The 19,720-nt window shown below is 37.5% G+C and overlaps 1 protein-coding gene across 1 annotated transcript in view; it reads left to right on the forward strand.

The window, feature by feature from the left end:
- The window catches only part of LOC106581340 (phosphatidylinositol 3,4,5-trisphosphate 5-phosphatase 2A), a 151,079-nt gene that overhangs the window by 90,397 nt on the left and 40,962 nt on the right, over positions 1-19,720 (forward strand). The window lies entirely within an intron of this gene.

Consider the following 19,720-nt stretch of genomic DNA (forward strand, 5'->3'; position numbering starts at 1 on the left):
CCTACCTATCTGTATACTACCTACCTATGTGTATACTACCTACCTATCTATATACTACCTACCGATCTGTATACTACCTACCTATGTGTATACTACCTACCTATCTATATACTACCTACCGATCTATATACTACCTACCTATCTATATTCTACCTACCTACCTACCTACCTACCTACCTACCTACCTACCTACCTACCTACCTACCTACCTACCTACCTATATACTTCCTACCTACCTACCTACCTATATACTTCCTACCTACCTATCTATATACTACCTACCTACCTATCTATATACACTACCTACCTATCTATATTCTACCTACCTATCTATATACTACCTACCTATCTATATACTACCTACCAATCTATATTCTACCTACCTATCTATATTCTACCTACCTACCTATATACTACCTACCTATCTGTATACTACCTACCTATCTGTATACTACCTACCTATCTATATACTACCTACCTATCTATATACTACCTACCTATCTATATACTACCTACCAATCTATATACTACCTACCAATCTATATACTACCTACCTATCTATATACTACCTATCTATATACTACCTATCTATATACTACCTACCTATCTATCTATATACTACCTACCTATCTATCTATATACTACCTACCTATCTATCTATATACTACCTAGCTATCTATCTATATACTACCTACCTATCTATCTATATACTACCTACCTATCTATCTATATACTACCTACCTATCTATCTATATACTACCTACCTATCTATCTATATACTACCTACCTATCTATATACTACCTACCTACCTATCTATATACTACCTACCTACCTATCTATATACACTACCTACCTATCTATATTCTACCTACCTATCTATATACTACCTACCTATCTATATACTACCTACCTATCTGTATACTACCTACCTATGTGTATACTACCTACCTATCTATATACTACCTACCGATCTGTATACTACCTACCTATGTGTATACTACCTACCTATCTATATACTACCTACCTATCTGTATACTACCTACCTATCTATATTCTACCTACGTACCTATCTATATACTACCTACCTATCTATATTCTACCTACCTATCAGTATACTACCTACCTATCAGTATACTACCTACCTATCTATATACTACCTACCTATCTATATACTACCTACCTACCTATCTATATACTACTTACCTACCTATCTATATACTACCTACCTACCTATCTATATACAACCTACCTATCTATATACTACCTACCTATCTGTATACTACCTACCTATCTGTATACTACCTACCTATCTATATACTACCTACCTATCTATATACTACCTACCTATCTATATACTACCTACCTATCTATATACTACCTACCTATCTATATACTACCTACCTACCTATCTATATACTACCTACCTACCTATCTATATACTACCTACCTATCTATATACGCTACCTACCTATCTATATTCTACCTAACTACCTATATACTACCTAACTACCTATATACTACCTACCTATCTATATACTACCTACCTATCTATATACTACCTACCTATCTATATACTACCTACCTATCTATATACTACCTACCTATCTATATACTACCTACCTATCTATATACTACCTACCTATCTATATACTACCTACCTACCTACCTATCTATATACTACCTACCTATATATATACTACCTACCTACCTATCTATATACTACCTACCTACCTATCTATATACTACCTACCTACCTATCTATATACTACCTACCTATCTGTATACTACCTACCTATGTGTATACTACCTACCTATCTGTATACTACCTACCTATCTATATACTACCTACGTACCTATCTATATACTACCTACGTACCTATCTATATACTATCTACCTATCTATATACTGCCTACCTATCATTATACTACCTATTTATCTATATACTACCTACCTACCTATCTATGTTCTACCTACCTATCTATATACTACCTACCAATCTATATACTACCTACCTACCTATCTATATACTACCTACCTACCTACCTATCTATATACTACCTACCTATCTATATACTACCTACCAATCTATATACTACCTACCAATCTATATACTACCTACCTATCTATATTCTACCTACCTACCTATATACTACCTTCCTATCTGTATACTACCTACCTATCTGTATACTACCTACCTATCTATATACTACCTACCTATCTATATACTACCTACCTATCTATATTCTACCTACCTACCTACCTACCTACCTACCTACCTACCTACCTACCTACCTACCTATATACTACCTACCTACCTATATACTACCTACCTATCTATATACTACCTACCTATCTATATACTACCAACCTACCTATCTATATTCTACCTACCTATCTATATTCTACCTACCTATCTATATTCTACCTACCTACCTATATACTACCTACCTATCTGTATACTACCTACCTATCTGTATACTACCTACCTATCTATATACTACCTACCTATCTATATACTACCTACCTATCTATATACTACCTACCAATCTATATACTACCTACCAATCTATATACTACCTACCTATCTATATACTACCTATCTATATACTACCTATCTATATACTACCTACCTATCTATCTATATACTACCTACCTATCTATCTATATACTACCTAGCTATCTATCTATATACTACCTACCTATCTATCTATATACTACCTACCTATCTATCTATATACTACCTACCTATCTATCTATATACTACCTACCTATCTATCTATATACTACCTACCTATCTATCTATATACTACCTACCTATCTATCTATATACTACCTACCTATCTATATACTACCTACCTACCTATCTATATACTACCTACCTACCTATCTATATACTACCTACCTACCTATCTATATACACTACCTACCTACCTATCTATATACTACCTACCTACCTATCTATATACACTACCTACCTATCTATATTCTACCTACCTATCTATATACTACCTACCTATCTATATACTACCTACCTATCTGTATACTACCTACCTATGTGTATACTACCTACCTATCTATATACTACCTACCGATCTGTATACTACCTACCTATGTGTATACTACCTACCTATCTATATACTACCTACCGATCTATATACTACCTACCTATCTATATTCTACCTACCTACCTACCTACCTACCTACCTACCTACCTACCTACCTACCTACCTACCTACCTACCTACCTACCTACCTACCTACCTACCTACCTACCTATATACTTCCTACCTACCTACCTACCTATATACTTCCTACCTACCTATCTATATACTACCTACCTACCTATCTATATACACTACCTACCTATCTATATTCTACCTACCTATCTATATACTACCTACCTATCTATATACTACCTACCAATCTATATTCTACCTACCTATCTATATTCTACCTACCTACCTATATACTACCTACCTATCTGTATACTACCTACCTATCTGTATACTACCTACCTATCTATATACTACCTACCTATCTATATACTACCTACCTATCTATATACTACCTACCAATCTATATACTACCTACCAATCTATATACTACCTACCTATCTATATACTACCTATCTATATACTACCTATCTATATACTACCTACCTATCTATCTATATACTACCTACCTATCTATCTATATACTACCTACCTATCTATCTATATACTACCTAGCTATCTATCTATATACTACCTACCTATCTATCTATATACTACCTACCTATCTATCTATATACTACCTACCTATCTATCTATATACTACCTACCTATCTATCTATATACTACCTACCTATCTATATACTACCTACCTACCTATCTATATACTACCTACCTACCTATCTATATACACTACCTACCTATCTATATTCTACCTACCTATCTATATACTACCTACCTATCTATATACTACCTACCTATCTGTATACTACCTACCTATGTGTATACTACCTACCTATCTATATACTACCTACCGATCTGTATACTACCTACCTATCTGTATACTACCTACCTATCTATATACTACCTACCTATCTATATACTACCTACCTATCTATATACTACCTACCTATCTATATACTACCTACCTACCTATCTATATACTACCTACCTACCTATCTATATACTACCTACCTACCTATCTATATACTACCTACCTATCTATATACGCTACCTACCTATCTATATTCTACCTAACTACCTATATACTACCTAACTACCTATATACTACCTACCTATCTATATACTACCTACCTATCTATATACTACCTACCTATCTATATACTACCTATCTATCTATATACTACCTACCTATCTATCTATATACTACCTACCTATCTATCTATATACTACCTAGCTATCTATCTATATACTACCTACCTATCTATCTATATACTACCTACCTATCTATCTATATACTACCTACCTATCTATCTATATACTACCTACCTATCTATCTATATACTACCTACCTATCTATATACTACCTACCTACCTATCTATATACTACCTACCTACCTATCTATATACTACCTACCTACCTATCTATATACTACCTACCTACCTATCTATATACACTACCTACCTATCTATATACTACCTACCTATCTATATACTACCTACCTACCTATCTATATACTACCTACCTACCTATCTATATACACTACCTACCTATCTATATTCTACCTACCTATCTATATACTACCTACCTATCTATATACTACCTACCTATCTGTATACTACCTACCTATGTGTATACTACCTACCTATCTATATACTACCTACCGATCTGTATACTACCTACCTATGTGTATACTACCTACCTATCTATATACTACCTACCTATCTGTATACTACCTACCTATCTATATTCTACCTACGTACCTATCTATATACTACCTACCTATCTATATTCTACCTACCTATCAGTATACTACCTACCTATCAGTATACTACCTACCTATCTATATACTACCTACCTATCTATATACTACCTACCTACCTATCTATATACTACTTACCTACCTATCTATATACTACCTACCTACCTATCTATATACAACCTACCTATCTATATACTACCTACCTATCTGTATACTACCTACCTATCTGTATACTACCTACCTATCTATATACTACCTACCTATCTATATACTACCTACCTATCTATATACTACCTACCTATCTATATACTACCTACCTATCTATATACTACCTACCTACCTATCTATATACTACCTACCTACCTATCTATATACTACCTACCTATCTATATACGCTACCTACCTATCTATATTCTACCTAACTACCTATATACTACCTAACTACCTATATACTACCTACCTATCTATATACTACCTACCTATCTATATACTACCTACCTATCTATATACTACCTACCTATCTATATACTACCTACCTATCTATATACTACCTACCTATCTATATACTACCTACCTACCTACCTATCTATATACTACCTACCTATATATATACTACCTACCTACCTATCTATATACTACCTACCTACCTATCTATATACTACCTACCTATCTGTATACTACCTACCTATGTGTATACTACCTACCTATCTGTATACTACCTACCTATCTATATACTACCTACGTACCTATCTATATACTACCTACGTACCTATCTATATACTATCTACCTATCTATATACTGCCTACCTATCATTATACTACCTATTTATCTATATACTACCTACCTACCTATCTATATACTACCTACCTATCTATATACTACCTACCTATCTATGTTCTACCTACCTATCTATATACTACCTACCAATCTATATACTACCTACCTACCTATCTATATACTACCTACCTACCTACCTATCTATATACTACCTACCTATCTATATACTACCTACCTATCTATATACTACCTACCAATCTATATACTACCTACCAATCTATATACTACCTACCTATCTATATTCTACCTACCTACCTATATACTACCTTCCTATCTGTATACTACCTACCTATCTGTATACTACCTACCTATCTGTATACTACCTACCTATCTATATACTACCTACCTATCTATATACTACCTACCTATCTATATTCTACCTACCTACCTACCTACCTACCTACCTATATACTACCTACCTACCTATATACTACCTACCTATCTATATACTACCTACCTATCTATATACTACCAACCTACCTATCTATATTCTACCTACCTATCTATATTCTACCTACCTATCTATATACTACCTACCTATCTATATACTACCTACCAATCTATATTCTACCTACCTATCTATATTCTACCTACCTACCTATATACTACCTACCTATCTGTATACTACCTACCTATCTGTATACTACCTACCTATCTATATACTACCTACCTATCTATATACTACCTACCTATCTATATACTACCTACCAATCTATATACTACCTACCAATCTATATACTACCTACCTATCTATATACTACCTATCTATATACTACCTATCTATATACTACCTATCTATATACTACCTACCTATCTATCTATATACTACCTACCTATCTATCTATATACTACCTAGCTATCTATATACTACCTACCTATCTATCTATATACTACCTACCTATCTATCTATATACTACCTACCTATCTATCTATATACTACCTACCTATCTATCTATATACTACCTACCTATCTATCTATATACTACCTACCTATCTATATACTACCTACCTACCTATCTATATACTACCTACCTACCTATCTATATACTACCTACCTACCTATCTATATACACTACCTACCTATCTATATACTACCTACCTATCTATATACTACCTACCTACCTATCTATATACTACCTACCTACCTATCTATATACACTACCTACCTATCTATATTCTACCTACCTATCTATATACTACCTACCTATCTATATACTACCTACCTATCTGTATACTACCTACCTATGTGTATACTACCTACCTATCTATATACTACCTACCGATCTGTATACTACCTACCTATGTGTATACTACCTACCTATCTATATACTACCTACCGATCTATATACTACCTACCTATCTATATTCTACCTACCTACCTACCTACCTACCTACCTACCTACCTACCTACCTACCTACCTACCTACCTACCTATATACTTCCTACCTACCTACCTACCTATATACTTCCTACCTACCTATCTATATACTACCTACCTACCTATCTATATACACTACCTACCTATCTATATTCTACCTACCTATCTATATACTACCTACCTATCTATATACTACCTACCAATCTATATTCTACCTACCTATCTATATTCTACCTACCTACCTATATACTACCTACCTATCTGTATACTACCTACCTATCTGTATACTACCTACCTATCTATATACTACCTACCTATCTATATACTACCTACCTATCTATATACTACCTACCAATCTATATACTACCTACCAATCTATATACTACCTACCTATCTATATACTACCTATCTATATACTACCTATCTATATACTACCTACCTATCTATCTATATACTACCTACCTATCTATCTATATACTACCTACCTATCTATCTATATACTACCTAGCTATCTATCTATATACTACCTACCTATCTATCTATATACTACCTACCTATCTATCTATATACTACCTACCTATCTATCTATATACTACCTACCTATCTATCTATATACTACCTACCTATCTATATACTACCTACCTACCTATCTATATACTACCTACCTACCTATCTATATACACTACCTACCTATCTATATTCTACCTACCTATCTATATACTACCTACCTATCTATATACTACCTACCTATCTGTATACTACCTACCTATGTGTATACTACCTACCTATCTATATACTACCTACCGATCTGTATACTACCTACCTATGTGTATACTACCTACCTATCTATATACTACCTACCTATCTGTATACTACCTACCTATCTATATTCTACCTACGTACCTATCTATATACTACCTACCTATCTATATTCTACCTACCTATCAGTATACTACCTACCTATCAGTATACTACCTACCTATCTATATACTACCTACCTATCTATATACTACCTACCTACCTATCTATATACTACTTACCTACCTATCTATATACTACCTACCTACCTATCTATATACAACCTACCTATCTATATACTACCTACCTATCTGTATACTACCTACCTATCTGTATACTACCTACCTATCTATATACTACCTACCTATCTATATACTACCTACCTATCTATATACTACCTACCTATCTATATACTACCTACCTATCTATATACTACCTACCTACCTATCTATATACTACCTACCTACCTATCTATATACTACCTACCTATCTATATACGCTACCTACCTATCTATATTCTACCTAACTACCTATATACTACCTAACTACCTATATACTACCTACCTATCTATATACTACCTACCTATCTATATACTACCTACCTATCTATATACTACCTACCTATCTATATACTACCTACCTATCTATATACTACCTACCTATCTATATACTACCTACCTATCTATATACTACCTACCTACCTACCTATCTATATACTACCTACCTATATATATACTACCTACCTACCTATCTATATACTACCTACCTACCTATCTATATACTACCTACCTACCTATCTATATACTACCTACCTATCTGTATACTACCTACCTATGTGTATACTACCTACCTATCTGTATACTACCTACCTATCTATATACTACCTACGTACCTATCTATATACTACCTACGTACCTATCTATATACTATCTACCTATCTATATACTGCCTACCTATCATTATACTACCTATTTATCTATATACTACCTACCTACCTATCTATGTTCTACCTACCTATCTATATACTACCTACCAATCTATATACTACCTACCTACCTATCTATATACTACCTACCTACCTACCTATCTATATACTACCTACCTATCTATATACTACCTACCAATCTATATACTACCTACCAATCTATATACTACCTACCTATCTATATTCTACCTACCTACCTATATACTACCTTCCTATCTGTATACTACCTACCTATCTGTATACTACCTACCTATCTATATACTACCTACCTATCTATATACTACCTACCTATCTATATTCTACCTACCTACCTACCTACCTACCTACCTACCTACCTACCTACCTACCTACCTATATACTACCTACCTACCTATATACTACCTACCTATCTATATACTACCTACCTATCTATATACTACCAACCTACCTATCTATATTCTACCTACCTATCTATATTCTACCTACCTATCTATATTCTACCTACCTACCTATATACTACCTACCTATCTGTATACTACCTACCTATCTGTATACTACCTACCTATCTATATACTACCTACCTATCTATATACTACCTACCTATCTATATACTACCTACCAATCTATATACTACCTACCAATCTATATACTACCTACCTATCTATATACTACCTATCTATATACTACCTATCTATATACTACCTACCTATCTATCTATATACTACCTACCTATCTATCTATATACTACCTAGCTATCTATCTATATACTACCTACCTATCTATCTATATACTACCTACCTATCTATCTATATACTACCTACCTATCTATCTATATACTACCTACCTATCTATCTATATACTACCTACCTATCTATCTATATACTACCTACCTATCTATCTATATACTACCTACCTATCTATATACTACCTACCTACCTATCTATATACTACCTACCTACCTATCTATATACTACCTACCTACCTATCTATATACACTACCTACCTACCTATCTATATACTACCTACCTACCTATCTATATACACTACCTACCTATCTATATTCTACCTACCTATCTATATACTACCTACCTATCTATATACTACCTACCTATCTGTATACTACCTACCTATGTGTATACTACCTACCTATCTATATACTACCTACCGATCTGTATACTACCTACCTATGTGTATACTACCTACCTATCTATATACTACCTACCGATCTATATACTACCTACCTATCTATATTCTACCTACCTACCTACCTACCTACCTACCTACCTACCTACCTACCTACCTACCTACCTACCTACCTACCTACCTACCTACCTATATACTTCCTACCTACCTACCTACCTATATACTTCCTACCTACCTATCTATATACTACCTACCTACCTATCTATATACACTACCTACCTATCTATATTCTACCTACCTATCTATATACTACCTACCTATCTATATACTACCTACCAATCTATATTCTACCTACCTATCTATATTCTACCTACCTACCTATATACTACCTACCTATCTGTATACTACCTACCTATCTGTATACTACCTACCTATCTATATACTACCTACCTATCTATATACTACCTACCTATCTATATACTACCTACCAATCTATATACTACCTACCAATCTATATACTACCTACCTATCTATATACTACCTATCTATATACTACCTATCTATATACTACCTACCTATCTATCTATATACTACCTACCTATCTATCTATATACTACCTACCTATCTATCTATATACTACCTAGCTATCTATCTATATACTACCTACCTATCTATCTATATACTACCTACCTATCTATCTATATACTACCTACCTATCTATCTATATACTACCTACCTATCTATCTATATACTACCTACCTATCTATATACTACCTACCTACCTATCTATATACTACCTACCTACCTATCTATATACACTACCTACCTATCTATATTCTACCTACCTATCTATATACTACCTACCTATCTATATACTACCTACCTATCTGTATACTACCTACCTATGTGTATACTACCTACCTATCTATATACTACCTACCGATCTGTATACTACCTACCTATGTGTATACTACCTACCTATCTATATACTACCTACCTATCTGTATACTACCTACCTATCTATATTCTACCTACGTACCTATCTATATACTACCTACCTATCTATATTCTACCTACCTATCAGTATACTACCTACCTATCAGTATACTACCTACCTATCTATATACTACCTACCTATCTATATACTACCTACCTACCTATCTATATACTACTTACCTACCTATCTATATACTACCTACCTACCTATCTATATACAACCTACCTATCTATATACTACCTACCTATCTGTATACTACCTACCTATCTGTATACTACCTACCTATCTATATACTACCTACCTATCTATATACTACCTACCTATCTATATACTACCTACCTATCTATATACTACCTACCTACCTATCTATATACTACCTACCTACCTATCTATATACTACCTACCTATCTATATACGCTACCTACCTATCTATATTCTACCTAACTACCTATATACTACCTAACTACCTATATACTACCTACCTATCTATATACTACCTACCTATCTATATACTACCTACCTATCTATATACTACCTACCTATCTATATACTACCTACCTATCTATATACTACCTACCTATCTATATACTACCTACCTATCTATATACTACCTACCTACCTACCTATCTATATACTACCTACCTATATATATACTACCTACCTACCTATCTATATACTACCTACCTACCTATCTATATACTACCTACCTACCTATCTATATACTACCTACCTATCTGTATACTACCTACCTATGTGTATACTACCTACCTATCTGTATACTACCTACCTATCTATATACTACCTACGTACCTATCTATATACTACCTACGTACCTATCTATATACTATCTACCTATCTATATACTGCCTACCTATCATTATACTACCTATTTATCTATATACTACCTACCTACCTATCTATGTTCTACCTACCTATCTATATACTACCTACCAATCTATATACTACCTACCTACCTATCTATATACTACCTACCTACCTACCTATCTATATACTACCTACCTATCTATATACTACCTACCAATCTATATACTACCTACCAATCTATATACTACCTACCTATCTATATTCTACCTACCTACCTATATACTACCTTCCTATCTGTATACTACCTACCTATCTGTATACTACCTACCTATCTATATACTACCTACCTATCTATATACTACCTACCTATCTATATTCTACCTACCTACCTACCTACCTACCTACCTACCTACCTACCTACCTACCTACCTACCTACCTACCTACCTACCTACCTATATACTACCTACCTACCTATATACTACCTACCTATCTATATACTACCTACCTATCTATATACTACCAACCTACCTATCTATATTCTACCTACCTATCTATATTCTACCTACCTATCTATATTCTACCTACCTACCTATATACTACCTACCTATCTGTATACTACCTACCTATCTGTATACTACCTACCTATCTATATACTACCTACCTATCTATATACTACCTACCTATCTATATACTACCTACCAATCTATATACTACCTACCAATCTATATACTACCTACCTATCTATATACTACCTATCTATATACTACCTATCTATATACTACCTACCTATCTATCTATATACTACCTACCTATCTATCTATATACTACCTAGCTATCTATCTATATACTACCTACCTATCTATCTATATACTACCTACCTATCTATCTATATACTACCTACCTATCTATCTATATACTACCTACCTATCTATCTATATACTACCTACCTATCTATCTATATACTACCTACCTATCTATCTATATACTACTTACCTATCTATATACTACCTACCTACCTATCTATATACTACCTACCTACCTATCTATATACTACCTACCTACCTATCTATATACACTACCTACCTACCTATCTATATACTACCTACCTACCTATCTATATACACTACCTACCTATCTATATTCTACCTACCTATCTATATACTACCTACCTATCTATATACTACCTACCTATCTGTATACTACCTACCTATGTGTATACTACCTACCTATCTATATACTACCTACCGATCTGTATACTACCTACCTATGTGTATACTACCTACCTATCTATATACTACCTACCGATCTATATACTACCTACCTATCTATATTCTACCTACCTACCTACCTACCTACCTACCTACCTACCTACCTACCTACCTACCTACCTACCTACCTACCTACCTACCTACCTACCTACCTACCTACCTACCTACCTATATACTTCCTACCTACCTACCTACCTACCTACCTATATACTTCCTACCTACCTATCTATATACTACCTACCTACCTATCTATATACACTACCTACCTATCTATATTCTACCTACCTATCTATATACTACCTACCTATCTATATACTACCTACCTATCTATCTACTACCTACCTATCTATCTATATACTACCTACCTATCTATCTATATACTACCTACCTATCTATCTATATACTACCTATAAGATGGTGCCGGAGAAGAATGCTAACATTTTACGTGTCCCCAACCAATTGTGTTTTTTGTTCGTTTCTTTGTGTTTTTTTACTTATTTTGTGCATAATGTTGCCGCTACCGTCTCTTATGACAGAAAATAACTTCTGGACATCAGGACTGTGATTACTCACCACGGACTGGAAGAATCCTTTTTTTCCTTTAACGAGTCCGACAAGCCTGACGTGAATGATATACTGCTCTCCCGGGAACAGGTCCAGATCCCCGTGATTTGCGTGAAGAGAAGGCGGAGAAAAAGGGGCCAAAGGGCAGGCTGCCTTCTGAGAATTCGTAGGCGATCGAATAAACCTCCACTTCCTTACATTCTGCTAGCAAACGTGAAATCTTTGGAGAATAAAACCGAGGACCTACGTGGAAGATTAAACTACCAACAGGACATTCAAAACTGTAATATCTTATGCTTCACGGAGTCGTGGCTGAACGACGACATTATCAACATACAGCTGGCTGGTTATACGATGTACGGCAGGATAGAACAGCGGCGTCTGGTAAGACAAGGGGCGGCGGACTATGTATTTTTGTAAATAACAGCTGGTGCACGATATCTAAGGAAGTCTCGAGCTATTGCTCGCCTGAGGTAGAGTATCTACATTTACATTATCTCATGATAAGCTGTAGACCACACTATCTACTTAGAGAGTTTTCATCTGTATTTTTTGTAGCTGTCTACATACCACCACAGACTGAGGCTGGCACTAAGACCGCATTGAATGAGCTGTATTCCGCTTTAAGCATACAAGAAAACGCTCACCCAGAGGTGATGCTCCTAGTAGCCGGGGATTTTAATGCAGGGAAACTTAAATCAGTTTTACCAAATTTCTATCAGCATGTTAAATGTGCAACCAGAGGGGAAAAAAACTCGGGACCACCTTTACTCCACACACAGAGACGCATACAAAGCTTTCCCTTGCCTTCCATTTGGCAAATCTTACCATAATTCTATCCTTCTGATTCCTGCTTACAGGAAATAATTCAAGCAGGAAGAACCAGTGACTCGATCATTAAAAAAAGTGGTCAGATGAAGCAGATGCTAGGCTACAGGACTGTTTTGCTAGCACAGACTGGAATATGTTCTGGGATTCCTCCGATGGCATTGAGGACTACACCACATCAGTCATTGGCTTCATCAATAAGTGCATCGATGACGTCATCCCCACAGTGACAGTACATACATACCCCAACCAGAAGCCATGGTTTACAGGCAACATCCGCAATGAGCTAACGGCTAGAGCTCCCGCTTTCAAGGAGTGGGACTCTAACCTGGAAGCTTATAAGAAATCCGACGAACCATCAAACCGTCAATACAGGACTAAGATCAAATCGTACTACATTGGCTCTGACACTTGTCGGGTGTGGCAGGGCTTGCAAACCATTACAGACTACAAAGGGAAGCACAGCCGAGAGCTGCCCAGTGACACGAGCCTACCAGACGAGCTAAACTACTTTTATGCTCGCTTTGAGGCAATAACACTGAAACATGCATGAGAGCACCAGCTGTTCTGGAAGACTGTGTGATCATGCTCTCTGCAGCTGATGTGAGTAAGACCTTTAAACAGGTCAACATTCACTTACGGATTACCAGGACGTGTACTGCGAGCATGCGATGACCAACTGGCAAGTGTCTTCACTGACATTTTCAACCTCTCCCTGTCCGAGTCTGTAATACCAACATATTTTAAGCAGACCACCATAGTCCCTATGCCCAAGAACACTAAGGTAACCTGCCTAAATGACTACAGACCCGTAGCACTCACGTCTGTAGCCATGAAGTGCTTTGAAAGGCTGGTCATGGCTCACATCAACACCATTATCCCAGAAACTCTAGACCCACTCCAAATTACATACTGCACCAACAGATCCACAGATGATGCAATCTCTATTGCACTCCACACTGCCCTTTCCCACCTGGACAAAAGGAACATCTATGTGAGAATGCTATTCATTGACTACAGCCCAGCGTTCAACACCATAGTGCCCTCAAAGCTCGTCAGTAAGCTAAGGACCCTGGGACTAAACACCTCTCTCTGCAACTGGATCCTGGACTTCCTGACGGGCCGCCCCCAGGTGGTAAGGGTAGGTAACAACACATCCGCCACGCTGATCCTCAATACGGGGGCCCCTCAGCGGTGCGTGCTCAGTCCCCTCCTGTACTCCCTGTTTACTCATGACTGCATGGCCAGGCACGACTCCAACACCATCATCAAGTTTGCTGATGACACAACAGTGGTAGTCCTGATCACCGACAACGATGAGACAGCCTATAGGGTGGAGGTCAGAGACCTGGCCGTGTAGTGCCAGGACAAAAACCTCTCCCTCAACGTGATCAAGACAAAGGAGATGATTGTGGACTACAGGAAAAAGAGGACCGAGCACGCCCCCATTCTCATCGATGGGGCTGTGGTGGAGCAGGTTGAGAGCTTCAAGTTCCTTGGTGTCCACATCACCAACAAACTAACATGGTCCAACCACACCAAGACAGTTGTGAAGAGGGCACGACAAAACCTATTCCCCCTCAGGAGACTGAAAAGATTTGGCATGGGTACAAAAAGTTCTACAGCTGCAACATCGAGAGCATCCTGACTGGTTGCATCACTGCCTGGTATGGCAAGGCACTACAGAGGGTAGTGCGAATGGCCCAGTACATCACTGGGGCCAAGCTTCCTGCCATCCAGGACCTCTATACCAGGCGGTGTCAGAGGAAGGCCTTAAAATTTATCAAACACTCCAGCCACCATTGTCATTGACTGTTCTCTCTGCAACCGCACGGCAAGCGATACTGGAGCGTCAAGTCTAGGTCCAAGGGGCTTCTAAACAGCTTCTACCCCCAAGCCATAACACTCCTTAGCATCTAATCAAATAACCAGAATATTTGCATTGCCCCCCCCTTCCCCCTCTTTTACACTGTTGCTACTCTGTTGTTATTATCTATGCATAGTCACTTTAATAACTCTACCTACATGTACATATTACCTCAACTAACCGGTGCCTCCGCACATTGACTGTGTACCTGTACCCCCCTGTATATAGTCTCGCTATTGTTATTTTACTGCTGCTCTTTAATTACTTGTTACTTTTATTTCTTATTCTTATCCATATTTTTTTTTTAACTGCATTGTTGGTTAGGGCCTCATAAGTAAGCATTTCACTGTAAGGTCTACACCTGTTGTATAATATTTGATTTGATTTAACCTATATACTATGTACAGTTGAAGTCGGAAGTTTACATACACTTAGGTTGGGGTCATTAAAACCAGTTTTTCAACCACTCCACAAATTTTTGGTTAACAAACTATATTTTTGGCACGTCGGTTAGGACATCTACTTTGTGCAAAACACAAGTAATTTTTCCAACAATTGTTTACAGACAGATTATTTCACTGTATCACAATTCCAGTGGGTCAGAAGTTTACATACACTAAATTGACTGTGCCTTTAAACAGCTTGGAAAATTCCAGAAAATGATGTCATGGCTTTAGAAGCTTCTGATAGGCTAATTGACATCATTTGAGTCAATTGGAGGTGTACCTGTGAATGTATTTCAAGGCCTACCTTCAAACTCAGTGCTTCTTTGCTTGACATCATGGGAATATCAAAAGAAATCTGCCAAGACCTCAGATTTTTTTTTTTAGACCTCCACAAATCTGGTTCATTCTTGGGAGAAATGTCCAAATGCCTGAAGGTACCACGTTAATCTGTACAAACAATAGTACACAAGTATAAACACCACACAGCCATCATACCGCTCAGGAAGGAGACGCGTTCTGTCTCCTAGAGATTAATGTACTTTGGTGCGAAAAGTGCAAATCAATCCCAGAACAACAGCAAAGGACCTTGTGAAGATGCTGGAGGAAACAGGTACAAAAGTATCTATATTCACAGTAAAACGAGTCATATATCGACAGAACCTGAACGGCCGCTCAGCAAGGAAGAAGCCACTGCTCCAAAACCACCATAAAAAAGCCAGACTACGGTTTGCATCTGCACATGTGGACAAAGATTGTACTTTTTGGAGAAATGTCCTCTGGTCTGATGAAACAAAAATAGAACTGTTTGGCCATAATAACCATCGTTATGTTTGGAGGAAAAAGGGGGATGCTTGCAAGCCGAAGAACACCATCCCAACCGTGAAGCACTGGGGTGGCAGCATCATGCTGTGGGGGTGCTTTGCTGCAGGAGGGACTGGTGCACTTCACAAAATAGATGGCGACATGAGGAAGCAAAATGATGTGGTTATATTGAAGCAACATCTCAAGACATCAGTCAGGAAGTTAATGGGTCTTCCAAATGGACAATGACCCCAAGCATACTTCCACAGTTGTGGCAAAATGGCTTAAGGACAACAAAGTCAAGGTATTGGAGTGGCCATCACAAAGCCCTGACCTCAATCCTATAGAACATTTGTGGGCAGAACTGAAAAATCGTCTGCGAGCAAGGAGGCCAACAAACCTGACTCAGTTACACCAGCTCTGTCAGGAGGAATGGGCCAAAATTCACCCAACTTATTGTGGGAAGCTTGTGGAAGGCTACTCAAAATGTTTGACTCAAGTTAAACAATTTAAAGGCAATGCTACCAAATACTAATTGAGTGTATGTAAACTTCTGACCCACTGGGAATGTGATGAAACAAATTAAAGCTGAAATAAATCATTCTCTCTACGATTATTCTGACATTTCACATTCTTAAAATAAAGTGGTGATCCTAACTGACCTAAGACAATAATTTTTCCTTGGATTAAATGTCAGGAACTGTGAAAAACTGAGTTTAAATGTATTTGGCTAAGGTGTATGTAAACTTCAGACTTGAACTGTATGTGGCAGGGTCTATAGACAATCAAGGAATACAAAAGGAAAACCAGCCCCGTCGCGTACACCGACGTCTTGCTTCCAGACAAACTTAACACCTTCTTTGCCCACTTTGAGGATAATAGTGTCACTGACGCGGCCCGCTACCAAGGACTGTGGCCTCTCCTTCTCTGTGGCCGATGTGAGTAAGATATTTAAACGTGTTAACCCTCGCATGGCTGCCGGACCAGACGGCATCCCTAGCCGTGTCCTCAGAGCATGCGCAGACCAGCTGACTGGTGTGTCTACAGACATATTAAATCAATCCCTATCCCAGTCTGCTGTCCCACATGCTTCAAGATGGCCACCATTGTTCCTGTACCCAAGAATGCAAAGGTAACTGAACTAAATGACAATCGCCCCGTAGCGCTCACTTCTGTCGTATTGAAGTGCTTGAGAGCCTAGTCAAGGATCATATCACCTTCACCTTACCTGTCACCCTAGACCCACTTCAATCTGCTTACTGCCCCAGTTGGTCCACAGACAATGCAATCGCCATCACACTGCACACTGCCCTGTCCCATCTTGACAAGAGGAATACCTATGTAAGAATGCTGTTCATTGACTATAGCTCAGCATTCAACACCAAAGTACCCTCCATGCTCATCATGAAGCTTGAGGCCCTGGGTCTCAACCCTGCCCTGTGCAATTGGGTCCTGGACTTCCTGATGTGCTGCCCCCAGTTGGTGAAGGTAGGAAACAACATCTCCACTTCGCTGATCCTCAACACTGGTGTCAGGAAAATAACCTCTCACTCAATGTCAACGAAACAAAGGAGATGATCATGGACTCCAGGAAACAGCAGAGGGAGCACCCCCCTATCCACATCGACGGGACTGCAGTGGAGAAGCTGGAAAGTTTCAAGTTCCTCAGCGTACACATCACGGACAAACTGAAATGGTCCACCCACACAGACAGTGTGGTGAAGAAGGCGCAGTAGCGCCTCTTCAACCTCAGGAGGCTGAAGAAATGTGTCTTGTCACCTAAAACCCTGACAAACTTTTACAAATGCACAATTGAGAGCATCCGGTCGGGCTGTATCACCGCCTGGTACGGCAAATGCACTGCCCACAACCGCAGGGCTCTCCAGAGGGTGGTGCGGTCTGCACAACGCATCACTGGGGGCAAACTACCTGCCCTTCAAGACACCTACAGCACCCGATGTCACAGGAAGGTCAAAAAGATCATCAAGGACAACAACCACCTGAGCCACTGCCTGTTTATCCCGCTGTCATCCAGAAGGCGAGGTCAGTACAGGTGCATCAAAGCTGG

This window comes from Salmo salar, chromosome 20, assembly GCF_965601325.2.
Source record: "Salmo salar chromosome 20, fSalSal1, whole genome shotgun sequence".
Taxonomy (NCBI): Eukaryota; Metazoa; Chordata; class Actinopteri; order Salmoniformes; family Salmonidae; genus Salmo; species Salmo salar.